The sequence below is a fragment of the Notechis scutatus genome, chromosome 5, assembly GCF_049901735.1.
Source record: "Notechis scutatus isolate UNSWTSFEM ecotype Mainland chromosome 5, rNotScu1.2, whole genome shotgun sequence".
Lineage (NCBI taxonomy): Eukaryota > Metazoa > Chordata > Lepidosauria > Squamata > Elapidae > Notechis > Notechis scutatus.
In genome coordinates this window covers 113,567,965-113,586,626 of record NC_142013.1, presented here as the reverse complement: position 1 = coordinate 113,586,626, position 18,662 = coordinate 113,567,965, and positions in this window count along the sequence as shown.

The following is an 18,662-nucleotide window of genomic DNA, read 5'->3' as shown; positions in this document are numbered from 1 at the left end:
GACCCAAGTCGAAAAAAGAAAAGAAAAGAAATCTAATTTTTGCCCAAAGATGGATCCCAGCCTGGTGTGTGTCAACTTCTAGTCTTTTGGCTGCTTCTGTTTCTCCGTATGTAGCACCTTTAATTAGTTCATTATGTGATTTGTGTTTGTTTTACGGGAAGTCTTCTGGGTAAAAGGAATTGCAACAGTGGGTGGGGAAACCTCATCTTATCAACCCACATAATCAAAGATGTATAATGACAATGTTCCACAGAGGGGAAATTTACATATAAATGGCCAACCGTACAATTTGCAGAGAAAGTAAGGCGTGAGGAATTGCAACGGGAAACCCATAAACACGGATGTAAAAGGCATGCAGTGAATTGGCGGAGGAAAAAAGAAAGAAAAGTATCAGTATTAAACTGGTGAGGAATGAACGTCTCCCAACTGCCCTGGCATGTAACACAATATTGTGATCCGTAATTGCGATGGAATTTCTCCACTTCTGTCCACACCTGAGCTGTTTATTTTTATATACCTACATCTCTTTATCTCTATATTTCTCTTTCTCTCTCTCTCTCTCTCATCCATCTATATTTATCATCTATCTATCATCTATCAATCATCTATCTATCAATCATCTATCTATCAATCATCTATCTATCAATCATCTATCATCTATAGGCTTTCAACAAAAGGCTGGACTGCTATCTGTCAGAAATAGTGTCTCCTGCTTGGGCAGGGGGTTGGACTAGATGACCTACAAGGTCCCTTCCAACTCTGTTAATCTGTTAAATCTAGATTTATCTATGATCTGTCTCTCTCATGTCTATTGAGCATATCTATGTATCTCTCTATCTCTATCATCCAGCTATTATCTATCTATCTATCTATCTATCTATCTATCTATCTATCTCTATCTATCTATCTATCTATCTATCTATCTATCTATCTATCTATCTACTATTTATTATCTGAAGTCAATAAAATAAGGACCCAGATTGTTGTGGGCAATATGCAAATAATGGCTCTTCATTATAAACCATCCAGAGAGTTATGAGGCAGTATATAAGCCTAAATGCGATTACTAGTGTGAGAAACCTTTATCTTCTTTATGTTAAGAATAAAACAAAAAAATAAAAATAAAAACAAATCACGTATCTACTATAATGCAGTGTTTTCTTAACATGATTGCTTCTTCTCTGCAACACTTCCTAGAGTGATCATATCACCATGGTATAAACCCAGCATAACATAAGCAAACAAACAAATACAGATTTTAAAAAGCAATAAGCCCCAGCCTTCTTGAATATTTTCAAGAACATTTTGAGTAAAAAAAAAAAATTCGAAAAATATTTTCCCCAAAAAGGATATACACTTATTCAACTTCAAATATATTTACTTCATCTGGATCAACAGAATAAATTCCCTACATCTACTTTTTTCTAGATCCCTGGCAGAAGAGTTCTAATACTAAATCTAACTATCTACCTATCATCTATATAACTATCATCTATATATCTACAGTATATTTATCTATCATCTGTCCATCTGCTTGCCTATCTTTCTCATGTCTATCTAGCATATCTATCTCTCTAGCTCTCTATCATCTATCAATCATCTATCATCTGTCTATCATCTATCTATCTATCTATCTATCTATCTATCTATCTATCTATCTATCATCTATCTATCTATCATCTATCATCTATCTCTCTATCTATCTATCTATCTATCTATCTATCTATCTATCTATCTATCTATCATCTGTCTATCTATCTATCTATCTATCTATCTATCTATCTATCTATCATCTATCATCTATCATCTATCTATCATCTATCATCTATCTATCTATCTATCTATCTATCTATCTATCATCTATCATCTATCATCTATCTATCTATCATCCATCCATCCATCCATCCACCATCCATCTAGCTATCTATCTATCTATATCTATCTAGCTATCTATCTATCTATCTATCTATCTATCTATCTATCTATCATCTATCTATCTATCTATCTATCTATCTATCTATCTATCTATCTATCTATCATCTATCTATCTATCATCCATCCATCCATCCATCCATCCATCCATCCATCCATCCATCCATCTAGCTATCTATCTATCTAGCTATCTATCTAGCTATCTAATCTATCACCTACCTATCATCTATCTGCAGAGTTCCAGCTAACTACTATAAAAGCTATAATGCAAGAATCTCCCCCAGACTGGCTACTTTCCTGGAAAGTTCCCATGCAGGATATGAGATCCGTAGCTGCTCTCTAGTTACTAGTATCTGAGACTGGATATCTTCTTTTTCAAATGTCTTTCAGTTGGCAGCCAAGCAAATCCCCTTCTTTATCTCTGGGTCCTCTAAGGCAGCGGTCGCCAACCAGCAGGCCAGGGACCACTGGTGGTCCGTGAGAAAATTTTGGTGGTCCGCAGAGAAATGTCCCCCCTAAAGCAATTAATCCAGGCTGCACGGGAACACAAGGCTGCGCCACCCACATGGCCCGTGGGAACACAAGGCTTGCGTTGCTTGCATTGCAAACAACACCAGGTAGTAAGGGGAGGGGGGAAAGAGGGGGGAAACTTGCCCCACTCGCCCTCCATGCCTGGCCTGGCCACTGGGCTGCTTCTTTCCGCTTCTTTCTCCTTCTGCTTTTGGCTGCACACAAGGAAAACAGCAAAAGTCTCTCTTTCTCTCCCCCAAACTCCACCAGAAATGAGTCTTTGGGACCCTGCAAGGCATCCTGCTCCAAGAGGCTGTGCCAGTGTGACAAGTCTCACAAAGACTCATTTCTGGAGGAGTTTGAGGGAGAGAAAGAAAGGCTTCTGCTGTTTTCCTTGCATGCAACCAAAAGTCTCTCTCTCTCTCTCTCTCTTCCCCTGAGAACAGAGCTGGAGACGGTATCATGCAATCCCAAATAAAGAACGACTGATCGGTAGGAAAACGGGGTGGGGAATTTTCCTGCAGACATTTTGGGGAGATTTTCCCAGGGTCTCTGGGGGGCGGGATTTAAAATTATGAGTCCCTGAGATTCAAAAGGTTGGCGACCCCTGCTCTAAGGAATTATTTCTTTTTTTAATCTTTTTTAATCTTTCTTTTTTAATCTTTACTGGTTATTTCACCTTCTTAAATCATTGCTTCTCCTGGTCCACTACAACTACTCCTTGTTCCTTGGAGTTACTCCAGTGATGGGATTAAGCCGGTTCTCACCAGTTCAGGAAAACCAGCTGTTAACTTTCTGAGCAGTTTGGTGAACTGGTTATTGGAAGAAAACATGAGGGCAGAGAACCAGTTGTTAAATTATTTGAATCCCACCACTGAGTTATTCCCAACTTTAACCATTACATCACCTCATCTCACTACCTTGGATGGATTGGCATGCATAAAAGTTGCCTTATTAACTTGTCCACTGGCATGACATATATTTAATTCATACTGCAAGTATCATTTCTCTATTAGGATATTGGGGGAGAAATGAGACTGTCATTTGCAAATAGATTTATCCGTACAGTGTTTCTCCTTGGCTGTATGATCTTGAACACTCTTGTTCTTCCTGGTATTGTGTGTTAATGTTTCTGAAATGAGATTGAACAAAATACGAAGAATAACTATTTACAGAGAGTGATTTTATAGAATGAGGTGTTTGATTGTGGCTGGAAGCTTTATTACAGTTAAATAGGTTTTGCAAAGAAAAAAGAAAAAGAAGAGCTATCACTGATTTCAACCTGGTTTTCAAGGAGATCAGTTCAATTATTCTCTTATAAGCTTCCACCATCTTATCAGCTTCATTTATTAACAATTGTTGAACAATACTGCATATTTATTTCATTGAAAACTAGGAGATTTTATCAGTGCTTTAAAACTCCTGTCCCAAACACGACAGGGATATTTGAAAATTTTCAAAGCAAAACTGAAAGATTTCTCAGTGACTTGGAATTCTATTTAAATCTAATCCAGAAAATTATCAGGAATATATAGGGAGAATTTCTTCCATTCCACCTATACCTATTACATAAAACGTTAACTTTTCTAACTGTTCTGATAGTCTACTGATCCAACCAACGGCTACGTTGGATCTCTCCTTGATAAATGTCCATCTATTACTGGGAAAATATGTCTACCTAATTAAAAACATGACATATCTAATTCTCTCAATCATTCATCATTCATAGTGCTTAAGGAACTGGACTAAGACTGGAAGATCTAGATTCTAGTTAAATGAAAACTTAAGTCTTTTTCAAGTTATGCTCAAATCTTGATGGTTGTTATGGATACATTCAGGTAGATTTTGTGGCACCAATGCAAAAGTAGCTAGCTTTGGCTTTTCTCTGCTTAAAAAACAATCCATCTTGCCTACAACACTAGTATTTCGCAGATAAATCCTACCTACTATTAACCAAGTTTGATCCTGTTTAGCTCATGAGTTGAGACAAGGTTGACCAGATGCTTTGAAAAGTTGTGTCAACCCTTAAATAGCTTAATGGGATTACATCTATATAAGCAAATCAAGATTATAATATAAGGTTTTACACCTATGCAGGTTTACACCTACCATAGATTTTTAGTTTACTTTACTTTATTGTCATTGCACTTCATACAATGAAATCAAACACCACCCTCAGCGCACACTATGACTTATACTTTACAAAATACAAGGTTTTACACCTAAGTAGGAGAAAGACAAAGGTACAAGTCCAGATTAGGCAAAACCTGGCTCAAAAACAGTAACTGTGGGAGGGACCTTGGACTCCTAGTGGACAATCCCTTAAATATGAGCCAGCTGTGTGCAGCAGCTGACAAAAAAGCTAACACAAAATCTTGGTTGTATAAAAAGAGGCATAGAATCAAAAAACAAGTGAAGTATTAGTACTATTGTAGAAAACTTTAGTAAGGCCACCCCTGGAATACTGTGTACAGTTTTGGTCACCACATGAGCAAAAAGATGTTGAGACTTTTGAAAAAGTGCAGAGAAGAGCAACTAAGATGATCAAAGGCCCGGAGACTAAAACATATTGCAGGATTTGGGTTTGGCTAGTCTAGAGAAAGAAGGACTAGGAAGGGACATGATAGCAGTCGTCCAATATTTGAGGGACTGCCACAAAGAAGAAGGGGTCAACTTATTTGCCAAAGCACTAGAAGGCAAGTCAAGAAGCCATGGATGGAAACTAAACAAGGAGAGAAGCAACCTGGAATTAAGGAGAAACTTCCAAACAGTGAGAACAATTAACCAGTGGAACAACTTGCGACCAGAAATCATGGGAGCTACATCACTAGAGGTTTTTAAGAATAGACTGGAGAGTCACTTGTATCAAATAGTCTAGGGTCCCCTGCCGGGGGCTGGACTAAAAGACCTCCAGGGTCCCTTCCAGCTCTATTCTGATTAAATTAAATCAAATAGGCTGATAGAAGCAAGACAGGCCAAATAGCAGCTTTGGCCTGAGATAAAATTTAACCTAGGGAACCCTCCAGGCTTTCATTCTTAGGCTTAATTGGTTTGCCCTATCTCCTCACCTTCATAATTGCATCTTGGAGAGCTCACAATACAAGTCAATTAACAATAAAAATATAAGCGCATCATAAAAATGGAATTAGAACAATAAAACAATTCCTCGATAGGCCGACAACGGAGGTTTTAAAAGTCTTACATGACTATTACCTTCCGTTAAAATGCAGCGGTGCCCAGGAGATAAGGAAGTAGCATCCCAGAAATTTCCCTGCCAATGGCGTAATGGCGCCACAGATTATAAATATCCTTCTTGGCCATCGTTGACTTCATTTCCTAAGATGGCTCTTATAAAGAATTGTCATGACCAGACAGGTCTTGATGGGAAGAGGAGAAACCCTTACAAAACCAACCAGGTCAACCAGGAGTGGGATGTGGAGGTTCTCCAAACTGCGCTCCAAGCGTGGCCTTAGCAAGGCCTTATAAAGTGGTATTAACACTTCACGTGATCTTGATTCTTTCCCTCTGTTGATGCAGCCTAGAAGCGTGTTGACTTTTTTGGCAGCTAAATAGGTAAGCATTGGCCTTTTACCAGTTGTGGGATTCAATTTTTTTTTTTTTACTACCAGTTCTGAGGGCGTGGCATGGCGGGCGTGGTACACTGGGTGTTGCATGGTGGGCGTGGCAGGGGAAAGATACTGCAAAATCCCCTTCCCACCCCACCCCGCTGACCTGTTTTCCAGCTCCGTTCTCCTGTGCAGGGCAACCAAAGAAGACCCAGCCAATCAGCTGGGACTCAATGGGAGAGAAGAGGTGGGGTTGGTGGGGCCAGTCAGAGGTGGGATTGGCTGGTTCTCTGAACTACTCAAAAATTCTGCTCCTGTTTCTCCAGAACTGGTCAGAACCTGCTGAATACCATCTCTGCCTCTTGTATAGAAATACTGAGTCCCATAGTTCTCGGCAACCTTCGTTGTGTTCATTCCTCAAGTTCTTCTGGATTGCAACAGACAATCGTGAATTATTATTATTATTATTTTTTGACATGCAGATATACACACAGTCACTCTGTGAATGTTCTTGGTGGTCCTGTTCTGACCCAAACTTTGTTCCAAGTAAACAAACACTAAACAGAGATAAAAGCAAAATCTTTTAATGCTCCTCTGTGTATTCCGTTCATTCACGGTTAAAAGACTATTAAAACTAATTGTCTCTGATAAGAACAAGTCTTGCCAAGGTGGTTCAAGGCTGCCAAGAACACTCGATAAAGTTACAAAGAAAGATTTCAAACACAAAGAGTCTCCAAACACCAACCAAGATATTGAGAACATCCACAAGGCTTGAGTACAAGAATTTCTTTGCTTCCTGCAAAGAACTCCGGTTTCTCAGCTGGCTTTTATCTCTTCAGGGAGGGGCCATTACCTTGCAGCCTTACTCTTGAGTCGCCCGTGCTGCTGCAGCTGCTCTTTCCTTCGAGCAGCCCTGGGCGCACGCACACTGGGCACAGGCTCCTTGGGGAGCTCTTCATCGCTGCTGCCAGCCTCCACAACCTCTGAAGGCAGCACTCCACTCCCTGATGGTCCTGGACCCATCCCTGCATCACCCGCAGGCCCCTCATCTGTGTCCTCGCTCTCCGAAACCTCAGCCGTCCTCACCTGCTGCCAGCAAACCACAACAGCTCCATAGATTTAAAAAAAAGACAACTTTGGTGGTCTGAGATCCCATTTATCTAAAACTCAGTCTAATCTTCAAAAGCAAAACCTACTCCTTTTTTCTCCTAACTGGGAAAAAAAAAAGCGCACAAGTTAAACCCTCTGAAAAGCTTGTGAGACAGCTACGGTAAGAGAAGACGTCTCTATTTCCAGGTTTTTCAGCCGGGATAAAAATCGTGCGATGGAGAAACTGTCTCATTCCAGTCGCACAATTATCTTTAAGATGATCGGGGCACACGGTGCCATCTTCGGGATGGCAGAAAACTCCCTCGCCATGGCAACGGGGTTGATCCGTCAAAAGCCACATTAATTCCACCGTTAGCAATTTCAGATCCTTGAAGAATAAAAGGAAGTTGGGTGGCATTCAGCTTCATGATATGTTTTCATATCTCGCAAGGCGGGTTCACTGGTTTCCCCCCCCCCCTCCACCGCCGTTTCTCATGAAAAGCCGAACCAAAATAATGATTCATTCTGTGCCTTAAGCAAGGAATAAATCTTGTTCTCCTAATTTCAACTTTTAAAAGGCTGCTAAAACAGTTTCTGAGTCAGAAGGGAAGAAAGGGAGAAGGAAACAAAACTACATTTTGTGACTACATGCTGTGTGCAGCCTCTGAGCTCTGTTTTTGCTGGCAGAGGGCTGCAGGAGGCTGTCGTGGCCAAAAACGGAGCCTCAATGACTGACATCAAGGTGGCCATGCCCAACCTGGCCACACCCATCCCCCTCCCCCCCCCAAGGTCATAACCCAACCCTGATGCGGCCCTCAATGAAATCAAGTTTGACCCAACCCTGTGCTAGATGGTCCAGGTTTTATTGTAACGTTTTAAAAAGTCAACAGGTTTTGTTTCTGGTTGGTTTGACCACTTTTGGTGGTGGAATTTATTCAGTTCGGTCAGCCAGAAGAACGTTGTGAATTCTCCCAGCCGGCAACTTATAATTTAACACAGGAATGAACAGGGGTTTGCTTTGTGCCCAGCCAATCCTGAGAGGTTTACTGCCGCTGAAAATTATAGGCCTGAGTTTGCACCATTATTAAACATTTTCTGAGGAATACCAATGACCAGATGCAGATGGATAAAGTTTGCTAAGGCTGTTGTTGCCTTTGGTGGTTAAACTCTTAGGCTAAAACCTGTCAACCCTCCATCACAGAAGCTCATGGTCTGAATTTGCAGCCGTCTCTATCTCTCAGCCCAACCACGGGTGGAATTCTACCGGTTCGTACTGGTTCTATAGAACCGGTTGTTACGATTCTGTCCAGTTTGGAAAACCGGCAAATCATGACCCTGGCTGGCCCCACCCCCTCCACCTGCCCCTCCCCTCCCAAACCTAGTCAGTCCTTATCTTCTTCTTCTTGTGTAGTACTCCCTGCTCCATTTTTGGGCCTTCTGGGCCTCAGGGAAGCCTCCTGGGAGCAAAAACACCCACCAGGAGGCTTCCTTGAGGCCCAGGAGGCCAAAAAAATGGAGCAGGGGTTGAAGAAGAAGAAGAAGAAGAAGAGGAAGAGGAAGAGGAAGAAGAGGAAGAGGAAGGAGAAGGAGAAGGAGGAGGAGGAGAAGGAGAGGAAGAGGAAGAGGAAGAGGAAGAGGAAGAGGAAGAAGAAGAAGAAGAAGAAGAAGAAGAAGAAGAAGAAGAAGAAGAAGAAGAAGAAGAAGAAGAAGAGGAGGAGGAGGAGGAGGAGGAGGAGGAGGAGGAGGAGGAGGAGGAGGAGGAGGAGGAGGAGGAGGAGCAGCCACGCCCACCCAGTCGCATGGCCATGCCCAGCTAGCCACACCCATCTAACCACTCCCACCTAGCCATGCCCACAGAACCAGTAGTAAAAATATTTGCATCCCACCCCTGAGCCCAACCCACCTCTCAAGATTGATGAGCAGGAATTTTATAGAGGAAGACAGGCTAAATATGCTGTTTTTCTAGACCCTGGATGGAAAGGATTTAAATCTAATGAACAGAATAAGTTAGAAATATTCACATTGAAAATACGGGTTAAAGATTTTTCATCTTAACAGCCAAGCACATTTACAATAATCATTGTGACTACTTTAACAATTATCTGATCTTTGTTATGGCCTTATTAATAAAAATAAAGAAAAAATGGATGAATGTATAAAATGAATGAATGAATTAATGAGAAAGAAGGAAGGGAGAGAGAGAGAAGGGGGGAAAAGGAAGGAAGGAAAGAAGGAAGGAGAGAGGAGGAAAGAAAGAACGAAGGAGGGAAGGAAAGAGAGAGAAGGAAGAAAAGAATGAATAAATGAATGAGAGAAGGAGGAAAAGAAGGAAGGAAAGAAGGAAGGAGAGAGTGGGGAAGGGAGGAAAGAATGGAGGGAGAGAGAGAGAAGGAAGGAAGGAAGGAAGGAAGGAAGGAAGGAAGGAAGGAAGGAAGGAAGGAAGGAAGGAAGGAAGGAAGGAAGGAAGGAAGGAAGGAAGGAAGGAAGGAAGGAAGGAAGGAAGGAAGGAAGGAAGGAAGGAGAGAAACAGAGAGAAAGACAGACAGAAAGAAAGACAGAAAGAAAGAAAGAAAAAGAAAGAAAGAAAACTAATGAATCCCTTGTAAAAGAATTATGGTCTGTTTTCCAAACCATCAACTATCTTGCCGTAATGAAGAGATACAGCTTTTGTCCTGGATCTTTTCTGGCTGTTGCTTGTTTGTTTTAAAATTGATTTTCACTTTGTGCACATATTTCAACCATCCCAATCAAGGGGCTTTCCCGCAAAATATCGCCAATCATTGAAAACACCCATGAAATCCTCTTCAATTAAAAAAAAAGGAGGGGGGAGCATAACATTTGTCACAGGTGAGGATCAAATAAAATAACTGACTTTTATCTGCCTGCAAAAGGACAGCTCTGAGGGAAACAACACCCCAAAACGATACAATAGCTCGTTTAGTGACCATTCAAAGTTACAACAGCCCCGGAAAAAAAGGACCTGGGACCAAAATTCACAATGACAACTGTTGCAGCATTCCCACGATCCTGTGATCAAAATCCAGGCGCTTGGCAACTGACTCGTATTTACAACGGTCGCAGTGTCGCGGAGTCACATGATCCCCTTTTGCGACCGTCTGACAAGCTGAGTCCATGGGGAAGCCATTATTAACTTAGCAACCAGGTGACTCACTTAACAACTGCAGTGATTCACTGAACCCCCCGTGGCAAGATGTCAGCGTTCCAGAAAACCAACAAATAATTCCGAGACAGACATCCTCTCAAAGGTTCTGTTTTATTTGGGTAGTAACCTGACATATTTAGGAAATTCCGAATCTGAAATTTCAGGGCTTCCTTGCAACAAGTAAAAATTACAAATCCACCCCCTGCACCCATCATGGCATCATATGACCCAATCGCTATCTATCCCAACTTGAGACGTCCTCTCACCCAGGTGCAGAAACAACATGACCTTGACTTAGAAAAAGAATGCTATTGCGTCTAACCATATACACTCCAAGAAATTCTCCCCTCCCATTTTCCCAGGCTCAAGAATGTAGCAGTGTAGAAGCGTCTGGTCTCAATATGGCTTCCAAAGCTGACACCTTCCTTCCTTCCCTTCCTCCCTTCCATCCCTCCCTCTCCTTCCTTCCTTTCCCTCCTTCCTTCCTGCTTTCCCTCCCTCCCTCTCCTTCCGTCCCTCCCTCTCTTCCTTCCCTCCCTCTCCTTCCTTCCTTCCTTCCTTCCTTCCTTCCTTCCTTCCTTCCTTTCCTTTCCTTCCTTCCTTCCTTCCTTCCTTCCTTCCTTCCTTCCTTCCTTCCTTCCTTCCTTCCTTCTGTCAGCATTCCAGCTAACCTCCATTCCACCAAATAACTCCAAGACAAAAATCTTCTCAAAAGTTCCTTTTATTTGGATAGTGACTGGCACAACTGGGAAATTCCGAATCTGAAAGTTCCGGGTTTCCTTGCAATAAGTAAAATATTACAAATCCACCCCCTGCATCCCTCATTCCATCACATGCCCCAATCACCATCCGTCCCAACTTGAGACGTCCCCTCACCCAGGTGCAGAAATAACATGACCTTGACTTAGAAGAAGAATGCTATTGTGTCTAACCACATACGCTCCAAGAAACTCCCCCCTCCCATTTTCCCAGGCTCAAGAATGTGGCAGCGTGGAAGGGTCTGGTCTCAATATAGCTTCCAAAGCTGACACAAGCAAGGTCGTAAAATGGGGCAAAACTCGCTTTGCCTTGCTTTGCTAAACCCTGGAAAATTTGAGGCTTCAGTTGCGGTTGTAATCCGAGGAATTCCAATATATCCGATCCTTTTATTGAACAGGAAACTTGGTTAACCCTTCACAGGGAACAAGCCATACTGTCCCCAAAAGCCCGCGATTGGCATGCAAAACATGCGATATTTAATCGCAAGAGATCAGAAACCAGGGAAATCTGTCGGCCCCGAATTGCAGGCAAGCCGGTTCTTCACGGCCAGATGAGCTCTGAATTGCAAATATTGTTTGCGTGACTTTCCCGAGCCTTCCTGGATGTGAGCGAAATCATCTTAATCACAGTTTCTGGGGCTGCCAGGTTCTTCTTGTGCCAGTGGGAAGTAGCCCAAGACAATCACGATGTGCTGAGCATTAACTTGATCTTTAAACCATCATCTAGAGCAGGGGTGTCCAACCTTGGCAACTTTAAGACTTGTGGACTTCAACTCCCAGAATTCCTCAGCCAGCTTTGTCCACAAGTCTTAAAGTTGCCAAGGTTGGACACCCCTGATCTAGAGCAATCTTTTCTCACCTCACAATCCGGGGGCTGTGAGTTCGATCCTAGGTAGATGCAGGTATTTCTCTCTCTGGGCACAATGAGAATGCATCTGCTAAACAAGACTCTGCCCTGGCAACAGGAAGGGCATGCGGCCAGTAAACACTCCGCTCCATTCAGTTGCCCAGACTCCACCCCGCAGGGGACTATGGGGTCATTAAAAGAGGATGATAATCTAGAGCAGGGCTGTCAAACTCCTGGCCCATGAGTCAGATGCGTCATTACGCTGGTCACGCCCAGTTTAGTGAAGGGGGGGGGAAAAATCCTGATACATCCCATGATGGTGCCATGGTGATGTAAGTTTGACACCCCTGATCTAGAGCAATCTTTTCCTTAATACTTATTATCAGTACAGTTGCCAAAGCTGAAACATAGTTAATATTTTCTTTAAAACTTTCTTTCAAATTTGCTTTAGCGCGGCACAATGACGGGATTCAAATTCTTTTACTACTGGTTCTGTGGGCGTGGCTTGGTGGGCGTGGCAGGGGAAGGATACTGTAAAATCTCCAGTCAGAGGTGGGATTTGCCGGTTCTTAAAAACAGCCCCGCGAACCGATCGCTTTGGGATGCAGGGACAGACTTACGACAATTCGTTTAGCGACTGTTTGAAGTTACAATGGCCCTGAAGAAAGGGACTTATGACCCTTTTTCACACTTATGACTGTTTCAGCATCCGTGTCATGCCCATGCTGGAGTCTGATTCCAAGGGGGAGGTCGAACAGCTGACAGGGAGTGGGAGTGTGGCTTCGCTATTTTCCCTCCATTTTCTAAAATGCCCGAGAAACCATTTCTGTTTGATACTGGTAGCATAGCCACAAACACTGAGATTCTTCTTCTAAATGCCCATGTCCTTGTTAGAATCTGACTCTGAGGGAGAGAAGGAACAGCCGAGAGGGAGTGGGAGTGTGGCTCCAGTGGCTGTGGAGGAAACTGGGGAAGGGCAAAGTCTGGCTGGGCATTCAGAGGAAGACCCAGGCCCACCCCCTCTTCATCCTAGGGCATGCAAGGAGGAACAGAGAAGGGAGCAACAGGGGTTACGGGGGAGAAAAAGGCCCTGATTCCCTTCATTAGCTGCAGCTGGGAAAACAGGATTTAAAAGAGGCGTTTGCACATAGCACCTTGCTGGAAGCAAAGCGTGCATTATCTTTGTTTGTCAAGTCTTGATGGGATTAAGACATCATCCTCCAGGACATAATAGGATTATCTAGCAGCAGAGCTCACAACATTGCACAATCTCCTAAAGACATTGCATCAAACTTCAACCAAACTTGTCTCAGACAAACATGACCCCTACATGGCCCCGAGGGAGCCTGACGACAGCCAATAGAATACCTGTTCTTGCACAGGAACAGGAAGCTCAAGTTCAAAGCTCAACAACTCCATGTCTTCAGCTGCACCAGGGAGCTTTGTGTTTGGTGGTTCTGCTTCATTATTAAACCATCTTTCCAATCGGCCTCCATGTTTCCAGTGTCTTCCTCCCGGCTTGGAACTGAACCAGATGGATATTTCTCCCAACACATCCAAGGAGCTTCTTTCAGCTTGGCATCCCACCCTTTCCTCACAGATGGGAATGCGCCTTACAGGCAAGGCACCACGTTTCTGGACGTTTTGTTTTTTGCAACCCAATTCAGCCGTAAGACAAAACGGGGAGCTGTGGAAACATCTGCAGCCTTATCTCAAAGTTCCTGTGATCTGAACCAACATGCTATAGAGGCGAGAAGCTTTGCTGCACATCTTCAAAAAATGCAGGTTGCAATTGAGCATGAAAACAACTTCCAGCTGTTCGGTTCTGCACCTGATGTGCAGCCTGTCATTCCCAGGGCCTTTTCAACGTGTCGATGTACTCTCCTGTTCCATAAATGGCAGGGAGAACAACATTGGGATTGATCTCCCAGCCAAGATGTTTTGGAGCAAATCTCACTTTTTGTATTTAAGCTGGCATTGGCAGATTTTTTTTTCTTTTCTTTTGTTTTGCAGTGGGGTCTTGCATACCATATGTAGGGGCTGTTTAGGTTCCCCAAGGCATGATGCAATGGGGATTTATGTCCTTTTGCTTATTTATACAGAGCGAGAAGCAGATGTAGAGACATGTGCAGTGGTTTTCACCGAAATACGTTTCCCTTTCATGGAAAGATCACAGCGGGCAAATTTAAGGCCCTGATGTTGTTCCTGCTGCTTTATGTTTCAAATTGGACTCCCGTTGGACACCTTAATGGTAATAACAGAATGACAGACTTGGAAGGCAGATCTTCTAGTCCAACCCCTACCCAAGCAGGAGACCCTAACCATTTCTGAGAGATGGCAGTCTTGAAAGCCTCCAGGGATGAAAGTCCCACAACTTCCGAGGGCAACTTCTGTTCCATGGGTTGATTGTTCTCACTGTCAGAAAATTCCTCATTTCTAGGACTTGAATCTCTCCTGGATCGGTTTCCATCCATTATTCCTTCTCTGGCCTTCTGGGGCTTTGGAAAATAGCTTGACCCCTTCCTCTCTGGGGCAGCCCCTCCAATATTGGAAGACTGCTATCCTGTCTCCCCTGGCCCTTCTCTTTCCTAGACTAGCCAAGCCCAGTTCCTGCAACTGTTCTTCATATGTTTTAGTCACAAGTCCTCTTCAATATATTAGAAGTCTGCTCTCCTGTCTCCCCTGGTCCTTCTCTTCCCTAGACTAGCCAAGCCCAGTTCCTGCAACTGTTCTCCATATGTTTTAGTCACAAGTCCTCTAATCATCATTGGTTGCTCTTCTCCGCATTTTTTTCTAGAGTCTCAATATATTAGAAGTCTGCTATCCTGTCTCCTCTGGTCCTTCTCTTCACTAGACTAGTCATGCCTAGTTCCTGCAACTGTTCATCGTATGTTTTAGCCTCCAGTCCCCTCATCATCCTGGTTGCTCTTCTCTGCACTCTTTCTAGAGTCTCTAACATCTTTTTTATAATGTGGTGACCAAAACTGGATGCAGTACTCTAGGTGTGGTCTTACTAAGGCTTTATAGAGTGGTATTAGTACCTCCCTTGATCTTGATTGTATCCCTCTGTTAATGCAACTTAGGATTGCATTGGCTTTTTTGGCGGCTGCTGCACACGGCTGGCTCCTATTTAGCTGGTTGTCCACTAAGACTCCAAGATCCCTCTCCCAGTTCCTGCTATTGAGCCTGGTTTCACCCAGTCTGTATGCGTCCTTTTGGTTTTTCTTGCCTAAGTGTAGGACTTTATTTTTCTCTACATTAAACTTCATTTTGTTAGATAGGGCCCAGTGTTCAAGACTGTCAAAATCCATCTGGTTCTTAAGCTACCAAAAAATCTTTGGCAACTGGTGAATCACTTGATATATATTTAAAAAGCAACCTGAATCTGGAAGAAAACTTAAAAAGTGCCTGCTTCTTTGGCCTATTAAGCTGCATTTGGCAGAGCTTAGAAAGTTGTACCATCTCTTTTCCAGGTGACTTGGGAAATCAAGATTAGTTACTTTCTGCTTAGGAAATTAATGAGGATAACAGATTTCAACGCTTTGGGGGAAATTGTTCCTTGTTTTCACTCCTGGGAGACAGAAATCTTGGCCGCTCAAAACCACGTACAAAATGTGAATGTGAAATGCAGATTGAAAATATTGCCATCTTCAAATAGAATAACAAAGTTGGAAGGGACCTTGTAGTCCACCCCCCTCCACCCCCCAGGCACCCAAGCAGGAGACCCCACACTATTTCTGACAGATGGCAGCCTGGTCCCTTCTTGAAAACCTCCAGGGATGAAGCTCCCACATCTTAAGGAAGTATCAACAGGGTATCTTGAACAGAATAAGTTAGAAATATTCACATTGAAAATACGGATTAAACTTTTTTCATCTTAATAGCCAAGCACATTTACAATAATCATTAACTAACCTTTACTATTATTTAATCTTTATTATGGCCTTGTTAGTAAAAAGAAGGAAGGAAGGAAAAAAGGAAGGAAGGAAGGACATTGTGTTTTAATCTTGGAAGTAAATAAAAATTCATATCAGAGAAAGAAAAATAAATGAAGGAAGGAAGGAAGGAAGGATAAGGAAGGATATTGTATTTTAATCTTGGAAATAAATAAAAATTCATATCAGAGAAAGAAGAAGAAGGAAGGAAGGAAGGAAGGAAGGAAGGAAGGAAGGAAGGAAGGAAGGAAGGAAGGAAGGAAGGAAGGAAGGAAGGAAGGAAGGAAGGAAGGAAGGAAGGAAAGAAAAGAGGAAGGAAAGGAAGGAGAGAGAGAAGGAACAAAGAAGGAAAGGAAGAAGAGAGAAAAGAAGGAAGGAAGGAAGGAAGGAAGGAAGGAAGGAAGGAAGGAAGGAAGGAAGGAAGGAAGAAAGAAAGAAAGAAAGAAAGAAAATAACCTTATTTTGTTCAAAGGCAGAAATTAAATTTAACACAATTTAGCATGCTTGGGTATTCCTAAGGTGGCTCAGGATTTTAACTTATTGGCTCATTCTGAATTTTGGGATATGGTTGGCCGGTCTGGTAGATTCTTGATTGGCATTGCCAGTAGGTAAGATGGGATGCATCCCAATTTGTACCCAGGAAAACAAGGAAATCAATAGAAACATGTTCACTAATTAAGTCATATTTTTCTATAAGAAATGTCTCTAAGAACAAATTCAACTTGAATTGTGCCTGAAGGAAAATCACAGTATTCTATCGTTTAACTGAAGGGATGTGAACCATGGTTTATAACCTTAAGACTCAAATTTTTCACACCTCACTTACTGGATCAATTTGTCCCCCAAAGCAATTTTACACCAACCAGCAGTTATACTGATCAACCAGCAGAATTCTGCTGTGTATCTCACTCCCAGACAAATAGTTGAACGTTTTTTCTTCACTTTGCAAAATTATTGAGAAATAGCTACAGCTCGATTGTTATCTCGAGACAAATGGGTTTCCATAATCGTCTCGTCTCTTCGGTCTCCATCCACAATCCTCTTTCATCGGCTCAGGTTTTCTTCGAAGGCCAACCAGCCATGATTAACTAGGTTAGGTCAGGGACCTCCAATCTTGGCAACTTTTTAAGTTGTTGTGGACTTCAGCTCCCAGAATTCTTCATCCAGTTGGGGGATTCTGGGAGTTTGAAATCCACAGGTCTTAAAATCAGTTTTGGAGGCCTCTGGTTCCAGATGTTAAAGGATTAATTGCAAGGGCTGGAGGCGACGCTCCCTTGGTCGTTTATTTCCGTTTCCATTCCATGCTGCTCGAGGGCAATATTCAGACGGAATAAGAGGGAATTTTCAGATGTTTGAGAGGAGTAATTCTGGATTTTAAGCAACCCTGTTAAGTATTTGGATGTGGTGGGAAGTGAAGATCATAGTGAAGGTCAGAGGAGAGAGAAGCTCATACCATGCATAAAGCAATCTATTTCTATCACCCACCCACCCATCCACCTACCTACCTTTCATGTCTTCTATATCTATTCTCCTATCATCCTATCATCTATCTATATGCCTGTCTTTCTATCCCTCTCATCTATTTCTCTATCCCTCTATTATGTCTGTCTGTACCTATCTACCCATCTATCATCAATGTATGTCTTTTATCAATCCATGTCATCTATTTCACTATTTCTCTATCTATTCTATCCATCCATCCATCATTTCTTCTATATCTATCTATCCTATCTATCATCTGTCTTCATCTCTCTATCCCTCTCATCTATTTCTCTATCCCTCTATCATGTCTAACTATCTGTATCTATTCTATCCATCTATCATCAATGTATATCTGTCTGTCTACCTTTATCTATCCCTCTCATCTATTTCTCTATCCCTCTATCATGTCTAACTATCTGTATCTATTCTATCCATCTATCATCAATGTATATCTGTCTGTCTACCTTTATCTATCCCTCTCATCTATTTCTCTATCCCTCTATCATGTCTAACTAACTGTATCTATTCTATCCATCTATCATCATCATATCTGTCTGTCTACCTTTATCTATCCCTCTCATCTATTTCTCTATCCTCTATCATGTCTAACTAACTGTATCTATTCTATCCATCTATCATCAATCTATATCTGTCTGTCTACCTTTATCTATCCCTCTCATCTATTTCACTATCATATATTCTGTCTACCTATCATCTGCCTGCCTGCCTACCTACCTACCTACCTATCTATCATGTCTCCAGGCTCACATATATGTTTTGTTAGAGTCAATGCACTAATGGCTAGTAAAGGAACTCCACTCCCAATAATACGAAGACCCAGATCCCATCTGCAAAAACTACAGAGTTGTACTGCATAAAAGGACACTTTAACGGCATGCATTTCTGGATGAAGCTGAACTGATATTTTTTTTTAATCAAGCCATCTGTTTCGTTTGCCTTGATTAAAAAATAAATAAAACTATTTTATCTTATTTGCCAAGTGAAGACACTTTGAGGTCTCGGCTGTATTTTACCAGACACCAAAGCTTGTGACTAGGAGTGTTTTCGCAGTTCATCAGTTGCAGGTCCGGATACGGCAACATAGCCATAATCAGAAAACCCCCCAAGAAGACACCGTAAGCACCGCCTGTCAAAATGCTGTGTTTTCAGAGTAGTCCAGCGATCAGAAATACGGGGATCTGTCACCCCCCCTTGACTAGCGGCTTTCCCAAGTGTAAGTTCACGGTGTCACCTTGACGGCATGAATTGAAAACGTTTCCTTTGTCACATAATTGAGGCCTCTCCAAACATTCCCACTCTAAGCCATGGCTATAATTTTAATATTTTGCCTTCTGCAAGGAAAGAAATTTTGACTCTGCT